The sequence below is a fragment of the Ambystoma mexicanum genome, chromosome 7p, assembly GCF_040938575.1.
Source record: "Ambystoma mexicanum isolate Mex_15411 chromosome 7p, UKY_AmexF1_1, whole genome shotgun sequence".
Lineage (NCBI taxonomy): Eukaryota > Metazoa > Chordata > Amphibia > Caudata > Ambystomatidae > Ambystoma > Ambystoma mexicanum.
In genome coordinates, this window is record NC_090939.1 from 577,694,602 (window position 1) to 577,714,463 (window position 19,862).

The 19,862-nt window shown below is 45.3% G+C and overlaps 1 protein-coding gene across 2 annotated transcripts in view; it reads left to right on the plus strand.

The window, feature by feature from the left end:
• Nucleotides 1–19,862, plus strand: part of CNGA3 (cyclic nucleotide gated channel subunit alpha 3) — a 645,151-nt gene that overhangs the window by 83,636 nt on the left and 541,653 nt on the right. The gene's annotated exons all lie outside the window — the stretch shown is intronic.

Genomic DNA, 19,862 nt, shown 5'->3' on the forward strand with positions numbered 1-19,862 from the left:
TTGAGACTTTCTGTGCCTATCACCTCCAGTATCTGGAATCTCATTTGTGCGATCGGGTGTCTGCGTTGCCCAAAGTGTTGAGCTACTGCTGAGTTGGGAATGCTCAATCTGATGTTTGCACATCATTGACAAAGGGGATGAATGTCTCCTGAACCAGGTCCACCACACTGCAGCATACGGTATTGTTGATTACACAACACTACTCACACCTCTGGCCACATGGATGGGGTTTACAAACTTTGTCAGTTAGAAGGCAAACCAACCAAGCACAGAAAAGTACTTGTCCAGAAAGGGAGTTTCCTGTCACTGCACTGCCCAGTCAGTACAAAGTCCAGCAAGGGAGTTTCCTGTCGCTGGTTATCTTCATCTATACATGAAACCTCTGTCTGGGAGCTCTCTCTGGGACCCTGATATCTCAATGCCTAAATATGCTAATGGCACACAGCAAAACCTAAAGGCCGGCTTCATTCTCACAGCTAAAATGCTGCCTTGGATTCATTTGGTCTTGGATTATGAGTACACAATTAAAACCCGCCAAAAATGAGTATACCATATTCGTCAATTTGGCTTAAACAACTCCACATCCAATCATTTGTTTCCGGCTAGAATCTTGAAGAGCTCTTGCTGAAACTGGCCATGAGTGCCAAATCTGTGGGTTTTACCATTGGCTCCAGCTGTTCATTTTAACAACAAATTGCCGAAAACAACATGGCCTACCATTAGCTACCTCTCTTAAGCAAAATAAAACTTTCCCACACCCCGCCCTCACCTCAGGACTTCTGTACTGTCCCACCTTCACAGAGAAAACGCACTCTCAGGTATCACTATTTTGGCCCTTGTGTCAGTCAAAGCCGTACAGCATCCTGCAACAAGACTAATCTCTGACATCAGAAAGGTAGGTATTCAACCCATGCTCCGAGAGCTACACTAGCTGCTGATACAATGCAGGATCGTCTTTATAACTGCCTGCATTACATTCAAGGCTGTATCAACCCAAATGCCACCGTAGCTAGCAGGTCCCCTGGCCATTTCAGGGGGTTGTCACCATTCCAAAAGCCATACTATATAACAATCCTTGTCGGGACACTTGTGCTCTGATATCTGGTTTGTTGGGCTTGCGAGGCGCGGGATGCTGCCACTTGTGGCGGCGGAGAGCGTTGCGAAATTGCGGCGGGCTACTGCCTGCCACAGCTTCACTTAGTCGGAATGCAGATGTCATCGGTTCGTTCACTTGTGGCCTTGCAATGACCCAGGACACCACCCACACACGGCGGGAAGGGCGGGCAGCAGTGCAGTCTCCGTCAGGAGGCAGCAGGATGCTGCGGATGGCAGCGATTAGGAAAGTTGGTTGCCTGCAAACATGCAGGGACCCAGGACGCCATCCGATATGACGGGAATGAGCGTGTTGCGGAGAGCAGCCACGGGATGAAATACACGCTGCGGAGTGCTGCACTTAGGACGCTGCAGAATGTAGCGGGGTGGAGGACGCTGTAACGAGACAGGGGACCTGTCCTGCGGCGTGAGCCGTCTCCTCTTGTCCCCAGTTGTTTTACACGGTTTGTGCACAGTAGGGGGTGTAGGCCGCAAAAAGAGGATACAGAGGCAGGTCTATTCGTAATACTCTTTATTTCTTAACTGCCTCCTTGCTCCTTGACTCCTCCCCTTCCTCTTACATCAAGTCCTCTCTTAAAGGGACCATGGCTTACGATCTCTTGCACATAACAGAATCAAAGATATTCCAGAAAGAGAAGAACAGGGAACAGGCCTTCTCCTGTGACATGCCTGCTCTGTCACACAGCATCACAGCAGACATTTGCATAGCAGCTAGGCTAATACAGTTCAGGAATGAAACTAAGCCTAGGCCGTTCAGACAATACCTCAGATAGCTCTCCAACTACAAGAGCACCAGACAGTGTACCTGCTATTGTCACCTATAGAGCGCACCCTGCTAATGTTCCACACTGTAGGCAAGTCTCTCCTACCATATACAGAGGGCCTCATTACACGGTAGGCGGTAAACCATGGTGCTATTAGCACCATGGTTTCCGCCGGTACTATACCGGTACCACCATGGAGGAAAGGGGAATTACCACCCATTCCAAGGTTGGCGGGGCGGTAATTCCCCCTTCCTCCATGGCCCTTCCCCATTCCCATTTTTGCCCCATAGGGCATAATGGGAATGGGGAAGGAGCTAATTACGGTACCGCAAATTGCGGACCCGTAATTAGCACCAAGGTCCCTTTGCGGGTCCCAACTTTAACGGCTGGTCTACACCAGCCGTTAAGGTCGGGTCCCGCAAAGGGACCTCGTAGTAAGGTGGTAAGGGTTTACCGGTACCGGTGCCCTTACCGGTACCGGTAAACCCTTACCACCTACCGTGTAATGAGGCCCAGAGTCCTGTCGCTTTTTCCATACGTGGATACACACAAACACTGCATCAACACTTAGTTCACCCTTCACCAATCCAAAAGCTTTTTAGAATACTGACGAGATTACTTAGTTATATTTTGTTACACAATGTACTTTGAAATGTTGAATTGGCTTTGCAATCATTTTAAAAGAATAACATGAACTGATGTAAGGTTTTAATGTTAATGGGGTCAGAAAAGACGCACACAGCCTTGGACGAGCAACATTAGCACTTACATGCTCTGGGGTCCCTTGCATTGACTTAAATGGAAAAAGTGCACTAATTCTTCTCCCCGTTTTATGAAAATATAAAAGCCCCCTGCAGATTGCACTTTGCAGACAGCACTTGCTAATGGATTTCTATGGAATGAGTCTGTCTTTAGCAGGTGCACAATCAAGCCAGCTTCCATGGGAGTCAGTTACAACGAAACGCAATGACAAGACTGAGGAGAAATGCACTGATGACGTATCTCTCCTCTCCATGCTCCTCCCCCCGTCTTGTCACTGGTGGAAAATGGGGCAGAACAGGAAATGGAGGCATACAAGTAATATGCCTCACTTTTACATTTCCAGTTCCTACCACATAGAAAATTAGGGTAACAGATTTATGGAGGGCAATCTATTACCATCAAGAATCTTTGATGAGGCAGAAGTCAGACACTGCAATGTATGTTAGTTACAGGGACTCGGTTGGCTCTAACGCTTCGAGGCAGCAACCATTGCAGGTACTTTATAAAAGTCACTAAATATATCGTAACTTATTTGGAGATAAGGTATTGTTAGTTGAGCCTTATAGATGAGCCTAATTATTGACATAGGAGTGTTGATAGATGGGAAATGGTTTAAATGGGGAGATACACTGGGCCTCATTACACGGTATGCGGTAAGGGTTTACCGGTACCGGTAAGGGCACCGGTACCGGTAAACCCTTGCCGCCTTACTACGAGGTCCCTTTGCCGGACCCGACCTCAACGGCTGGTTTTACCAGCCATTAAGGAATGGGCCCGCAATGGGACCTTGGTGCTAATTACGGTACCGCAATTTGCGGTACCGTAATTACCTCCTTCCCCATTCCCATTTAGCCCTATGGGGGCAAAAATGGGAATGGGGGAAGTGCCTTGGTGAATGGGGAATTACCGGCCCTGCTCACCTTGGAGTAGGCCGGTAATTCCGCCATCCACCAAGGCGGACACAATAAAATACCGGCGGCAACCATGGCGCTAATAGCGCCATGGTTACCGCATACCGTGTAATGAGGCCCACTGTCTGCAGGTCCCCGGTTATCTCTGTCTTTTTACCCAACCATTCAATGCTCATGGTTTTTCTAAAGCCTGCAGGTATCAACGGCCAATCTCTGCCCAATATATGCCAATGGGGGTATCTGCTTTGTTAGTTTGGGATATATGGTGTCGCTTGTGACACCTACACGCCAAAACTATTGCAATAGCGTACAGATGGGGGGGTGGCATATGTGGAGACACACACAGGAATGACATAAGAGGAGGGACACCCAGTCTATAGGCATTGTTTGGTTATAAGCCCACCCATTGACTACCCATCGTCATGCTAATCCCTATTGCCATTCCCACCCACTCCCGTGTTGCCCCGCCCCAAACTCCTCCTGATGGGAACTCTTTGAGCTCGCTTTAGACAAACCTTATCATCAGACTTTTCACTCAACGTGTCTGCTAGTTTTTTTCTCCAAGAAGTCTTCCACAAGAGATTTTGACTTAATTGGAGTTGTAAATACGCTGCCGGTGTAATAAAAAGTCTTACCAGGTCCTCTTCACTCACTCGATTTATAAGCACTCTGCTTCCTTCACTGAATTCTTGGTAAAAAGCTGAAACTAACTAAGGCTGGACAAGCATCAGCTGCAAGGAATGGATAATGTTGGCATGTATGCTGATGGAGGAGGAATGCCCAGAGGAAATCATTTCTCTGCTCTGTGCCCCTTCTCCGTATTGTCACTGTTTCAAAATAGGGCAGAATCTTGAATGGATCGTACAATCATTACACCTCCATTTAACCTTGCATGCCAACATTATTAATTCCATTTGGGAGCCAGTAGTCCAAGTCCTGGTTTTAACTTTTCATTCAGGGACTTGTAGTTTATAACGGGAAAAGCCAGGACTACAAGCCCCAGAATGCAAAGTTTAAACCTGGACTGCATTAAAGTCTGAGGAATGGATTGGGGAATGTTGACATGTATGTTTAACGCACCACCCGCATTTTAATTTATGCAGTGTGCGCTTTTAGTCAAGAGTCAAAAAGCTTTAGTAAAGCACTGGCGCAGCCAGATAAAAGACAGCTGCGCTTGACCCTTCCTGCTCTACTGTGTTTCCAAGTGGAGTTTCCTTTGACAGCATGTAGTTTTCTGCTGGAGGAGCCGTTACCCTGGAGACGATGACTTGTTTTCATCTCACCTCTCCTTTCATTATTGGAGCCATAGTGACTGTCTTCATGTGCAATGAGCTCCCCACTTGGGCTGTTCCAGAGGAGACGGCTGTGTATAAGGCTTCCCTGCACTCTCTTGAAGATTGGTTGTGGGGTTCAATGCATGGCTAAGGCCCGGAGAGGGAAAACCCATAACAAAGTTTATTTTCTTGTTCACGCTTTACTGACATCTACATCATCCTGTTCCTGTATGCACTAATTAGTTACTGCAGGCGCTTGAGTTTTGGACATTCAGGTAAAATTGAAGGATAGTCTGTGCTCCAGTATCAAATCTTGTATGCAGGCCTTTTATACTTTCAGTGTTACTGTAATTTGTGAGAATCTATCGAAACATTCCCCCTTCCATTTTCTTTTTCCATTCTGAGAGTTGTAGTACTGGATATGGGGAAATTCAGGACTACACGTCCCAGAATGCAAAGTATAAAAAAGACTGGACTTGCACCTCCCAAATCCAAAATGGAAAGGGGCATGTGGGATTGTGAGATTAACATACCAGCAATTTTCAGCAGATCTGTCTTGTTTGGTTGGTGCTCTACCTATTTGAGGAAACATCAATCAAGGAACAGAAGAAACCCACCCTAGAGCGCCTATGTTTCGTGCGTCGCACACCCTCATTGTGCATTCACTTTTTTGCTGCAAAAACTACTATAGATTTAGCAGGAAAAAATCACCATGTACCTTAATTGTATCAGCCTGCAAAAGAAACCATTGTCCCCATATATGCCTTTTTCATTGACTACAGTCACCTATTGTGCAGAAAAAAACATATTGTCCTGGATTTGGCCTCATTATCATATGTGAATGTGCAGCACTCAATATTTGAGAACTATGAATTGACCCCTATTCACTCCTGCAAAGCACGGATTATCTAAACGCATCACATCCTGGTCATAGAGAACTCACAATAATTCAGGCTACTTTGTTATCCTGTGTTTCTCAGAATATGTAAGCTGAGTGCCCGCATTCGATGTGACAGCTGTAATGGTGTTTGGGTCCAGACGCATCTGGCTGAAATGTGCTCGTGCTGCTTTGCATCACCCAAAGTGCAGGGGGTGTGATAGAGTTCACTTATGACGCGACAGAATGTCTGGGGGTGAGAGTTCACTCTTGACCAAAGCCGGATCCTAGCTGATACATTTTTTCCCAGATTGTTCGACTGGAAAAGCTCAAGCACATCTGTAGTATTGGCATACATGTCAGCATTCCCCAGTCTATTCGGGAAACAAATATTCTGTTCTGTTTTTTACTTGGCATTCTGTGGCTCTTGTAGTCCCTGATTTTTACATTGTAGAATCAGGTCTACAAGTCCCAGAATGCAAAGTAAAAACAGAACTGCATTAGCAACTCCCGAATTGAATGACAATGGACATGTATGTACTGATTACCAGACATCTTTGTCCATCTGACACCACTTTGCCAGAAGTAGGCTTTATAGTACAAACTACTGGTATCACACCCTTTTGTGAGATTTGTTCCATTGAACCAAAGCTAAAACTCCCAGGAAGTATACGCAGCACAGGCGGTAGGGCCAGTGAGTGACACCAGACACAAACATTGTTTGGAAGGCATTAGGCTGCATGTGTTACATTTCTTTCATCATCAAATATGCGACAAAGCCATACATGAAGAACATCATCAAAACAGTTACATTATCAATTACGTCATCATTATATCATAATTACATCATCATTACATACTTGAGCATGGAGGAGTGGCTGTGGCCATCGCCCCCGCGCTCTAGAGTGGGACTGATGGAAATATGTGACCCCCTAAACCGACCAGACCCCCAGACCCTCTCCCCTTTGCACAGACCGGTGAGGACCGCTCTATGAGCCCCTGGCACCGCTCTCTACCAAACCTAGGACCATAACCTAAATCAGCAATAAAACTCCCTTCCAGTGACCCAAATCGTTGAACCTATAGCTTAATTCCATGCAATGTGCCCCGACCTACAGCCACAGGGCCACTGGCCTACCAGCCAGGGGCAACCCCCCTTTCTGACCAGTACTTATGCTCGTCTCACGAGACCGACTACAGCCAGACGCCATGACCTCTGACCCATTGCACACCCGATCACCATCAGAACCACATTGTCTCTCTCCTGATGCACCCCCACCTATGGCCCGGGGCCGCAGCTGGTGGGGACTTTAAAAACTCTGCATGCTGAGACGCCCCCTGCAGTGCCCCACACCCCCCTTGTTGTGCAGCCCTTCAATTGGACATACATATACAAAAACCTGCACCCATTCTTCAGGTGTCCGTGGCAGAAGTCACCCAGGACTTCTTGTTTGCTTCCTTCGTATTGGGCCGAACACTGTACTCCTCATCACCCTTTGTGCGACCCACAGATATTACCACCACAGAAGCCCCCTTTGGCCCCCCCTTCAACATAGTATCCTGCCTTGCACTGATGGGAAATCCACTGGACAGGATGCCTGGGGTCATTCCCCCGGCCATTGGGTGTCACCTAGAGATACAGAACAAGACAGGTTAATACATCTCAGATGTTAGACCTGCCACACAACGACCTAGCCGACCATGGAACTGGGAGCCCTCCCTGGGGCCATAGCCCCTTGGCCATCCCAGATGGGGGCACACCACTGACGCGCCAAAACCATGACCTAGAGCTACAGTCGCTTAGACCCATCAAAAAAACTGCCAGTCTGCGTGCGGACGCAATTCAACTTCCTAGAGTCATCCACTGTACTACTAGCACCAGGGTGTGGCCCCACACCCACCACATCCCTCAAAAAACGATACCTGGGGAGCCTTCAGATCCTTGGTCTGCATTCAGTGCTCCCGGATCCCTGTCTCCCAGCCTTCACAGACCCTACCTTCCCAAAGCCCCCAAACCCCCTCGAAGTGGCACCACCTCCACAAAGGGCTCCAGACACCAAGACTGCTGCCCGGGAGCAAGCATATACCATACGAGCCCCCAAGAAACTACAACTGAAACCTGCCACTCAGCCTGGGCCACCCCTAAACAGGAAGGGGTGCCAACCCCCCCCCAGCCACACCCTTTGAGAAACGATACCCAGTTGGCCCACAGACCCTCGGCCTGTGTCCAGCACCCTCGGTTCCCGATCTTCCGGTTCCTGCAGACCCTACTTGCCCCAAAGCCCTGTAACTTCACTCCAAGCAGGACCTCCCTTACAAAGGGCTCTGGACACCAGGACTGCCGCCAGGGACAAGCATCTATCCTACAAGCCCCCAAAGCAAACACCACTGACAGTTGTTTTTCAGTATTGGCACTGCCCGGCAGAAGTGTGAGACCCCTAACCCACCACGCCACTTGTGAAATGATACCCGGGGAGGCCACATACCCTCTGCCTGTGTCCAGCTCCCTTGGATCCCGGTCTCGCAGCCCCTGCAGACCCTACCTGCCAAAAGCCCTCCAGCCCCGCTCAAACTGGGGCCCCACACAGAATGGCTTCGGACACCAGGACTGCCGCCGGCCGGGAGTCAAGCATCTATCACCATAAGCCCCACAAGAAACCACAAGAGAAAACCTGTCACTTAGCCTGGGCCAATGCGAAGCAGAAAGGCGCGGCCACAACCCTTGCGAAAGGATACCCAGGGAGCCCACAGTCCCTCTGCCTGCATTCAGCGCCCTCGGATCCCGATCTCCCGGCCCTCGCAGACCCTATATGCCAAAGCCAACCAGCCCGCTCAAATTGGGACCTCCACACACAAATTGCTCCCAACACCAGGACTTCCACCAGGGGACACACATCAATCACACAATCACCAAAACACCTGTCTCAAAGAATGGGCAAATGGCCAGCAGAAAGATGTGGCCCCTCTCCCAGCAACACCCCCAGACAAATGCTACCCGGCAAGCATATAGACCCTCAGCCTGTATCCCGTGCCCTCCCCGATCTCAAGTCCCCTTGCCCAGCTCCCACTGGGACATCACACATGATTGGCTCCAGGCACCGGGGCTACCGCTAGAGAGCAAGCATCCATCACTCATGTCCTTAGGGAACCAGAACTGAAATTCCATCTCTCAGCATGGGGCAATGCTCTGCATGGCTGCCTAGCTGGACCACTGCTACACCACTTGGGAACGATACCTGACAGCATGCCAACTACAACGGTCCTACCAGCATGGACCCTCGCAGCGAAAAAAAATCTATTAAAATCACTGATCTGCGCACAAATGAACAACATATTGAACTCGCTCCCTACCTTGAATAAAGATGACAGATACCAGAATGCAATTCAGCAGAAGGCAAACAATGGCCTTTGCTCCCTACCTCATAACAACTGGGGGTGGACCCTCAATCCACCCCAATCCCATTGAAGGGAGCCCTGAGGGTTCACACACCCTCATTATGTAAATAACCTCGCCAGCTAACACACAAGGACGATCCAGAGGTGGAGAGGCCCCCCAAGGAAGGCCGGCCAGGCCTCTTCCCAGGCCCCACAAAACACTGTTACACGCAGAGAAACCTGACAAGCAAAAACCCCGAACAGCCCTGTCTGCACTCAGAAGGGCAACCCTGTACAGGTAAAAACAATACTATTCACCTATTACTCCATCCCGTGCCAATATGGCATTGCTGACATGCTAAGCAATATTCACCAACTGTACTCTTGCATTCTATCACCAATCAGGCGCGCACCCAAGTTTCCGCCAGCATGGCCCAGGGACCACCGTTTCTTAGGTAGATCAGCGTGCAGTGCGTACCGGAAAAGTTCTCCCCCCCATGATCCTCCTTTTATGCCACCTAACTCATAAAAAGACCCCAAATCTGACAACCTGGCCTACTTTGCCCTGCATGACGTGCCACAAGCATATTGTCCTCTCTTGTGAACCTCTGTGCCGGCCACTTCAACTACACACCAAGTGCCCTTCACTTGCTGCACACGGACCAAACTCCCCCAGTAATCCTGTCTGCCTCCACAATTCCTGGTGCAACACGCCCTGTCCATGGGCTGCTAGACAAATAGTTACCCTCCTTTTGCCCCTGGAAAACCTGCATCGGGGATTACCCTGCTTGCACCTCTAAAATACCTACATTGTGGTGGATGCAACCATTACTCGGGACTTTGTACAACAAGGTGCAGCTTGCCATCACACAACATTTCATTGCAACCAATCATCTACAGCGCCCATAACTCCAACCAACCAACCAACCATATTAACCTCCACTTGCACAAACCCGCGCCTGCCCGCAGGCTGGGGCAGGCGTGGTCCGGGACTACCTAAAGCTATGCGGGGCCGTTTAGGGCAGAAAGTGGACAGAACCGTCTGTGAGGTGCACACATTAAACTGGGGACAAGTAGATACGACGGGGTAACAGTCTCTGATTGTCCCTAAACGACTGACCAGCAGAGGCTCAAGTCCTACCTACATGCCCACCATAGGCGTTGCTAGGGGGGAGTTGAGGGGGCTATAGCCCCAGGTCTTTTGGTTGTAGCCCCGGATAGAAGCTCAGGGTTTACAACCAAAAAGGCTAGATAGCCCCCAGTCCTGACAGTGCCAACATTAGCAGAGCCCCAGACCGTTTCCAGACCTAGCAACACCCCTGATGCCCAGTGTGACACTATAAACCTTTGTCAGCCAATGGCTGATGTGGAGGAACCTGCCTTAAAAAACAAGCAGGTGATGCGCGTCTGTCGGTCCCAAGGGAAGTGACAGTTGGAGCCGCAAACACCGCTTGCAGGAGAGCGCTGCAAAGCGAACATTTAAGCCCAAGAACAAACGGAATACATACATTGAAGGAATAGAAGGAAAATATAAATTGTGAGCCTAAAGCACTGTTTGCCGCTATTATTCTTTTGTAGATCCCCCTTCACAGACCGGAACTATACTGCACCCACCAAAAACCATGGAGCGAACAGCAAGCGCTGCCCCGCGAAAGGTTTCCCATTTCATCCCAATGAAGCTTCACCTAAAGGCTGGCATAACGCTGAACCCCCCCCCCCCCCCCCGATAATAATTAACTCATAATGCGCCACTTGTTTTAGCCGGGAAAGCACATTCACAAAACAACTCCGTGCCCGCAATAAGAATCAAACCATTGGCATGTGCCTACCAGCGCATGCATTAGAAGACTGCCTGCCCTCTCATGGTTGAGCAGAATACATATTTAACTGAACATATGAAGTCCAGTCCCTTATTATGTTGCCCTGATACCAAAAAGAACTCTCGTACTGGGACCACTATGGTCACCGCAGCCAGCGTGGACATAATACAAATATAAGGACAAGTAAATGGCATACACCACTGCACACAGAAATACAGCAAACCCAGCCCAGGAGGAGCCCATAAGCTTCACCAATGCCCCTGTCCAAGGACCCAAATGCCTAAGTTACCTACAAATGTTTCTCAGAGCCCTGCGCTGTTTACTAAATTCCCCAATCTGTTCCATATCAGAGTCTAATGCACAAAACACTGGGTTTCGAACACTCCACCGACACAGAAAAAGCCTCACAGCCTGAGTAACCGAAAACGTCCATGCGACTTTCCCAGCGCAGTTGCAAAGTAAGCATCGCTGATGCCATCAGTGCCACTCCACTTGAAAACGGAGAAATGTGAAAACAGAAGAAGGCGTTGCCTTTGCAGCTCACTGGTCCCGGGAGGGGCAAACGAGAGGGGGGGAGGTTGAGCACCTTGCACCTCCTCTCTTTACACCTGCCCGGGACCCCTTGGCTCTATACTTCCAGCGCTGAGCAGCAGTGCCTGCCAGTGACATCACCAATACCGCTCGGTGCTGGGGTAGTCCCCCCACCTTTCTGGTGTCCCTCCCTTCTTGGCCCATCACCACGCCTCACACTCCACCTCCCTGGCTAAACGTCAGGGCTGCTATTGTTAGTTTGACAAATGTAAAGCCAACGACTAGTAATTACGTGTCAGAGGGACCTGGCGTCATCTGTTCACACCTTTCTCAAAACCATTACTTCAACTATTGGCAAACAGCTCATGTTACATGTCCTCTGTAGAGCACTCATCTGCCATTAGTGTGGCCTCGAGCCACTTGGACAAGTCTGTGTATGTCCGTTTTCACAGTTCTGGGTCTCTAAAGGATTGTATATAGCCTGCCATTGTACAATGAATATACTTCAGTAAGGCATGGCATAGTGATAAACCTTTCACAATTTTATGTTTTGAAGATAGGGCCATTGCACTCACAATAATATTGCCTGTGAGTAGATCTAGCTGTCTATCCCTTATTGGTATCTGTCAGCATGCTAATACCGATGTTGCTTTACGATGTGTGGTTGGCTATATCAGCCGTAGTGCCTGGCTGCATTGTATTGTGCTTCTATGTAAGTCTGGGTCGCAATGTGGTTGAAGCGTCAGAGGGTAGTTTGAAGGGTCAGAAATGAGAGACAGACACAAGGTTGTTGCATTCTTGATTAAAGCCTCTCTAGCTCTATTCTAAAGAGGATCTTCCCTCCCTAGAAATGAAAAACGAAGGATCTGTCTGTGTCAGGATGTCTGTAACTGAAAAGCCGTCCTTGTGTCCAAAGCTACATATCCTGACCCTCACACTATAAACAAATAACAAAAGGTGCAAGGAAAATGTCTTTAACTTGATGTTTGGAAAAGTGTTCAAAACCAAAGGTATAAAAATTACTCCAACGTAAATGTTCTCCAAGGTAAAGACACTTGCATCCAGAGGGTGGATCCCTTCCCCTGGATTCTTCAACAGGATGGCAAAAAGTGTCTCTTTCGCTAACAGTTCCTTTGTGTCTTCACTGGTCTCACAAAGTTCTTGCTCAAGCACAACATAGCAGTCGTTCTCTAGTAGATCTTGTAACTTGGCAGATTACATGGTATACTCCCCTGCCAGGTAGCTTTATACAATTTCAACTGCCTGGTACGTTCTCGTCTGCCAGGACTTCTTATGTGTTTCACAATTCCTTGATACCACTTCATAATAATAATAATCTTTATTGTGTTATAGCGCAAATTGAACGTCACTCTAATAAATCATATACACACGGAAAAAGAAAACATCTAAAAATGAGATATAAAATAAAGTGAACATACAAACAAGAAATATCAAAAACACATTTCCTAATAGAAATCAGGATCACATTTCTTATTAAAATTTGATTCCTGGCCATCCATTAGCCATAAAAACAATGACATAGTCATAATCAAATGTATACCTAATCATCAGTACGACTAAAGAGACCCTAAATCACCTAAAGTTTCAGTTGTTGATTACCTCGAGAAGGAGGGATCTGCTTCCCTTCAGTGGCACCATTATTACGCAACTGATTTTCAACATGTGACCATACAAGGCTGCCTGAGAAGAAGTGGACTCTGTGTTAAGACAGTAATCCTAGAAAACTTTTGTTTAAATTGCCTAATAGCTGTGGACTAAGCCACCCAGGTTGCACATATATATAAAGCCTTACTCAACTCATTCTGTAAGAACATGTTTTGCAGTTTAAATTGTATGCGGGAGTTAACAGATGCAGCAATAGCGAGCCTCAGGAGCAAAATGTAATTGAGCACCTCGCCTTGCCCATAATTGCAGTTGGTTAATAGGAAGCATCAATATAAAACGTCTTGCTGCCGTCTCAGGACACAGCAATAACTAAGGCTGCGTTTTGCTATTAAAGTGTACCACAGAGGCCACTGCCCAGTACTCCAGATAAGATTTTGAAGTGAGAGTATTTTGCTCCCTCTTTTTCAAAGTTGGGATTAAAATGATTTTTTTGTGAGTTACAATGTGAGCGCATTTCCCAATGGGAGTATTTTATAAGCAAGTAAACATATTTTTTAACTGGAAAACGGAGATGTTCTTGTAATAATGAGTTCTTTCTGCCTAGATATTCATGCTCATGTTTACTTCTTCTGATCAGGCAATAATAATTGTAGTAGTTTCTTCCTTCTGTAACTACATGCACTACTGGTCCAAACATTTCCAGGGAGCTGTTTGGGTGAAAGCAGGAGCACAAGGTCCTTTGTGTCTGCTTCCTATTTTTAGTTGGGAGTATTTTTACTCCCTATTTTTATTTTCTGGGAGCATTCACATATTTTTAGGAAGCAAAAGTGGCTGATACAGCCCTTATCTGTATGGCTGCCACCGCCTCATACATCTTTACTTTTGATAGGCTGGAATAGTTACTATACCAGTCCCACCTATTAAATCTTTTTTCAAATGCCATTTTCTACACAATATATGGCTTCTTGATGTTAAAGTTTGGGTTACAGTCTATCTGTGCAAACATTTCGTTTTTCAGTGAAATGTAATTTCTACCCCTTAGTACAACTTCCCAGTCACAATTCTCTCCCAGGCTTGTCAATAGCCGACATGGAGGGCTCGCGCTAGATTCTAAGTAGAGCAAACCTCTTGACTGAAGGGCCATACCCAATAGGGAAGTCAAACCTAGCTCCAGTCGTATAAATCCGACCGGACAAAAAGGACTCATAACCAACAGATTACGCCAGAAAAAAACCCTCAATCTTATTTAGCCAAGTTAAATCGTGCATTGCTAGTGCATCAAGCCCATAGAGTAAAACAGGGCAGAGTATTGCTGCGGTTAAGAGTGCTGATGAGTTGTGCTGGTTTGTCAGAAGGGGGCCTCTAGCCAGTTGATTAGGAATTGCATTTTTAAAATTCCTACACCAGCAAATAACCTATATCATAGCCTGACCTAGCAGAACTGCGCATCGTATTTCATCACACTAAGTCAAATCAAAATGCATCATATTGCACCACAAATTAATGTGATATAGGACGGTGTATAGTTCCACTAACATGTCTATATAAAGTGTTTTTTTAAACAAGACAGGGAAATAAATGTGGTCCTGTATAGATGATCACTTTAACAGGATAGCTAATTACTTTTGCCTGCTAGCTTTCGAGACCACTTGTGCTTCTTCCTTGGGCAATAATGAGATGACACTGGTCGGTCGACTGTCATCTTGTGAGGCAGGTGTAGAACACCTATTCAGGATAAGTAAAAGTGACTAATAAGCAACATATAGTTATTTTAGGAATTTGCAATCCTCATCCATTGCGGACAGGTACCTATCAATTAGCAGTTTTTCTCAGCGGGGTAAAATGTAGCCCCTGTTTAGTTTTGGCTATTCGTGGTTCTTAAACGCCACCTATTAGCTGAAACTATTGCATTAAGAGTACTGGTAGAAGGGAGATTTGAGGAGGGACACACAGCTTGTGAGTTTTTTGTTATTTACCTCCCATTGATTACCTATTAAATGTGGTAATTCCTATGAACATTCCCAGCCACTACCTCTCCCTCCCCGCCCAAGACACATCCTCCTGAGATCTCCAAGTTAGCTTTATCAAGATGCAACAACACACTTTGCCTTCCTGTGCATTTGTAAGCAGTCTGTTGGGAGTTAATGGTTTAATTTTAGTTGTAAATGTGCTACTGGTGTAACACCAAGTCCTAAGTGTGTGATGGGTATAAAGAATGTCTTAACTAAGTTTACATTCCGTCACTTAACTAGCAAGCATTGACAAAGCCAACAGTTTGGGCTTCTGTATAGGTAATGCTCTCCTATGCTCAGATTATCATACCATTGTCCAGCAGATTGTGGTAGTGCCTTGCAAAGGCATTTCCCATGTCTACACACACAAGCCCAAACAGTTGGTTTTGCCAATGCCTGTTTTTATTTGCAGTCGAGACATAAAAACGTGGTGGCCATCTTGATAAACAATATTATTTCTGCATTTCACCACCAAGACATGTCAGGCCATAGTAAAAAGTGCTCTTTGTTTTATATCCTGTATTTAATTATGTATTTAAAAGGCATAGCGACCAGTGGAACCTTGATTCTCTACAGCTTGCCATACAGTCATATCCCCAATACACAATGTATTTTGGTGAGGTCATAGACACAGGTAACATCTATCAAAATGTGTCTCTGTTATAAACGTGCACAAATCCATAACTACTGCATTACCTGATTACATTATTGTGTACTAGCCTAGACAGTTCTCTTTCTGTGGTGATGTCCAACTGAACTGATCAAGAAAGTAAGCATTTGCCTTTCAGGTGGGTGAGCACTCGGATTGGAGGAGCTGGTTGGTGCTGGAGTGAAAAGGACCAACTCAAATAGAGAATTCTAAAACAATAAACCTTGTAAAGGATTTAGGCTGAACATACACATTGCTGCATTGAGTACATTTGGAGTTCATGTTTTTTAATGGCATGAATTACATGTAGATTAATTGCCATCCCTGGACCTGGACGAAACCCCATCTGAAATGGATCATTAAAGTCAGAGTTACTGGTCCATTGATTGAATTCATCCAACACTACACGAGCAAATAACTTACCAGGGCCATCCAGCAATGGCACAGGTCTATAATTTCTCGGATCCGTTCCATCCCCTTTTTTATAAATGGGGATGATAATCGATTTCTGCCACAAGAGCGGAGGTTTGCGTGTATGTATGGTCTGCTCAAATATAACACGCAATATAGAAGCCCATGCTTCTGGATATTCCTTCAGCATGGCATTCGAGAGTCCGTCAGGGCCAATTGCCCTTGAGGAGCCCAATTTCTTGATATTGTACAAGAGATCCTCTTCAGATATTTTTAACTGTGATATCGCATTAAGATTATAGGATGGAGGGTAGTTAGCCCAAACACTATTAGCATATAATGACGAATAGTACTGGATTCATACCTCCTCCGGAACAGCATTGATTTGTATAATAGATTGCACAGGAACATATATAGTTTTTATCAGCCCCCAAATTAATGCAGAACTCTTGGAGGCTATAGAGCGTAACATGATTCTAGCATCTTTCAATATCATGTGCGCTCTATGTTGTTTCAACCAATTCCTGTAACAATTTTTCAGTTTCGCAATTGCTCTTATTCTTTATGGAAAGACTAAACCAGCCATGTTTCGAATATCCTTCCTAAGTTTCATCTTCTGTAATCTGGCCTCATTATCATTCACATGCCGATGTATTTTTTTATTAGATGGCCCCAACAGTTCATTCATTTTAAACAGTTGGAGAATAGCTACATAATTCCCATCTTGATATAGTATGTTCAGTTCTAAGATGTCTTTTGGATATGATATAGCATCCAATACATCTTTCAACATCAGTGGAGTCCATCTAAATCGATTTCCTCTTGAAAATAGAGTCAGAGAGCTATTATATACTTCATTAGTTTCTCTCATACATCCAACAGACCATTGCCAATTCATAGGAAGAATACTATGATCACGCTGTTTATGCTTGGAGATCTTCAGCATGGTTATTATAGAGAACAAATTATTATCCACAAAAATATAATCAATCAACAATGTAGAGTTAGCTCTGCGCCAGGTTTTCTTAGCAGGAATATCATCCTGGAACGCACCATTAACCATATTAAAACCTCTCTCCTTCATCAGTATGTTCCATTGCTTGGCTGTAGCTGTTAATTTTCCCCTGATGTTGTCCATACAATTCATATTCAAGTCACTAGCCACTATCGTGACTTATCGCAGAATCTTTAGCAATAAGATCTAGACACTCTCCCATATCTTTTAAAAAGAGGCTATCTTTAATATCTAGATGATTCCAATAAATGTTCACACATGCAATGGACATATTACTGCAAATGATTTTTACTAATTGAATGTGCTTTTTTGGAGAGTTCCAGGGCACTAGTTGTAGACCACTAGAGGTCTTAACTGCTACTAGAAGTCCTGCTCTGGGTCTCCCTCGGGATTGGTTAGTTGCTGCAATTAATTCAGTTTGGTGATTTTCCCAGACAGGTGCAGTATCTCTAGCCAAACTTCCCGTAGTAAAATAATATCATACTGCATTAAAAGAGACCCAGAGGAGGAAGTCAAATGTGAGTTGCCTCATGTATTCCCAGAGGCCAACTTTACATCTTGATTTATCTGATTACTGCTTAGTTATCATCTCTTCCTCATTGCACCTATAGCTGGATAAATTACAGAGTGAGGCCGCTGTGTGTGCATTGTGGAATATGAAATTGATACAGGAGTTTGCACCCACGGCTTATTGCTAAGCTGACCTTGCGATTTAAGAACATTTAATTCCTCTCCTAGAGATTTTTCAGCTAAATTCAATAACAAGAACCCAATCTGATAGATTTCCAATCTCGCCTGCCATATAACATTCTTCACAACATTCAAAGTCATCCATATCTTGACCAGAGTTCTGTCATGTTCATGTATGAATTTGATCTGGGCTAAATCAGAGGTCTTTACTCCTTGCAATCTTGGAATTTTCCCAAGAATTTTCAACACAGATGATGTATTTAGATCATATAATCCAAATTTGCCGCCTCTACACTGCATTATTAAGCTTACATGCGTCAAGCCATTACAGTTGTTGTGACGGCCCTTCAGTCCCCCATTCAATTCCGATTGCTTGTTCGCATAAAGTCTATTTGTATAAAAATTTGAATGGGGTGGCCTCACAACCACCGGATTCTGTAAACTCCAATTAGGCGCCAAATTTATTTTGCTTTCTCTCAACCAACAAGGCATATCTATCTTTTCATCCCCATCTTTCTGTGTAACCACTGTTAGGCGAGTCATAAATAACCTCAGAGATTTCTCAATTTCCTCTCTCCTGTCCTCCAGTGTCATATAAGAGCATTATTTCAAGGTAGGTTTCTGTATGTAGGAGAACACCAGATTTAGTTATATCAGATTGAAATGTCGGAGACGTTTTTAGCTCTGCTGGTGGGCCATTATTTTTCACTATTTCATGAACTCTCTCAATTTCCTCTCTCTTGTCCTCCAGTGTCATATTAGAGCATTGTTTCCAGGTTTCTGTATGTGGGAGTACACCAGATTTAGTTATTTCAGATTGAAATGTCAGAGAAGTTTTGAGCTCCCCTGGTGGGCCATTATTTTCTACTATTTCATGAACTAAATTATCTAATGGGCCATATTTCAAGTCATTTTGCGGGGTGCTAGGGAGTTCCATATCCATCTGTAATGATTGTGATGTATTTCCCTTGACTTTTGCTAGAGCAGCATATTTCCTCACAATGGCTGCTCCTTTCACTTGTACTCGTTTATCTGGTAAATTTGATAAACTTGTAGATTTCTTGCTTTTTTGTAACTTTGATATTTTCTGATTCTTTGTTTTTTTTGGAGTTACCTTGTAGAATTGTTGTCACTTTTCTTCATTTGCTGCTGAGGCCCCTGACCGCAAAAATATTATAGATGGGGTTAAGTAAAACCACACAATCAGTTGAACAAGTAACCTCCTTAGTCAAATCTACTGTTGAAGGATTATTTAATTCTGTTATTTCTTCCCCCTTATCTTGTTGCAAGGCGTAACCATACAAAGCTTCTTTCTCAACATTTTGGTCTGATTTAATAGCACTTATGTTAGACTCACTTCTATGCTCCTCTTCTAAGGTTTGCGGGGTTGCTGTTAAATGGGCTTCTCTTTGTAACTGCTTGCTCCCATTTTGGTTAATACAAAACCCCCAGGGGGCAACACTGATACAGCCATTTGCGCGGGCGCAACTCGTGACTCTAGCAATTCCCTTAATAAAAAGTTCTGATCAATGAGCCGAGAGTCCAGCGTCTCATAGAGCTTCGCCAGCTAAAATAAGGCCGTATTCATTGCTTGCAGAGTATTTTCAGCAATTAAGGAAGCAACATGCAAGGATGTTTCATGTTCGTCTGAAGTTTTACTCTTGCACTGCCGCGGGGTAGGTTGAGTAAAGGCGATTAATAGGACAGAGGAATCATGCTGCGAGTCAGTAAACATAACCTTTGACTGAGACAGTTGTTCACTGTCTTGTAAGTCACTTGGCTACATTCCCTGACTATCCGCAGCCCTCTGTAGAATCACATTCTCTAACGGCAATTCACTCTCAGCAATATTCAAATCAAAATTAGCATTGTTTGTTTCGCATTCTCTTTCGTATACATTTAATACTGCGTGTATTTCCACAGTAGTTACGGAATCCATGCGAACCGAAAGTACAAATTCCCTCAGTAAATCCTTTTGAGTGAATGCCATTAATAACGAATCAGAGGGAGAACATAAATCAATGGGCTGAAC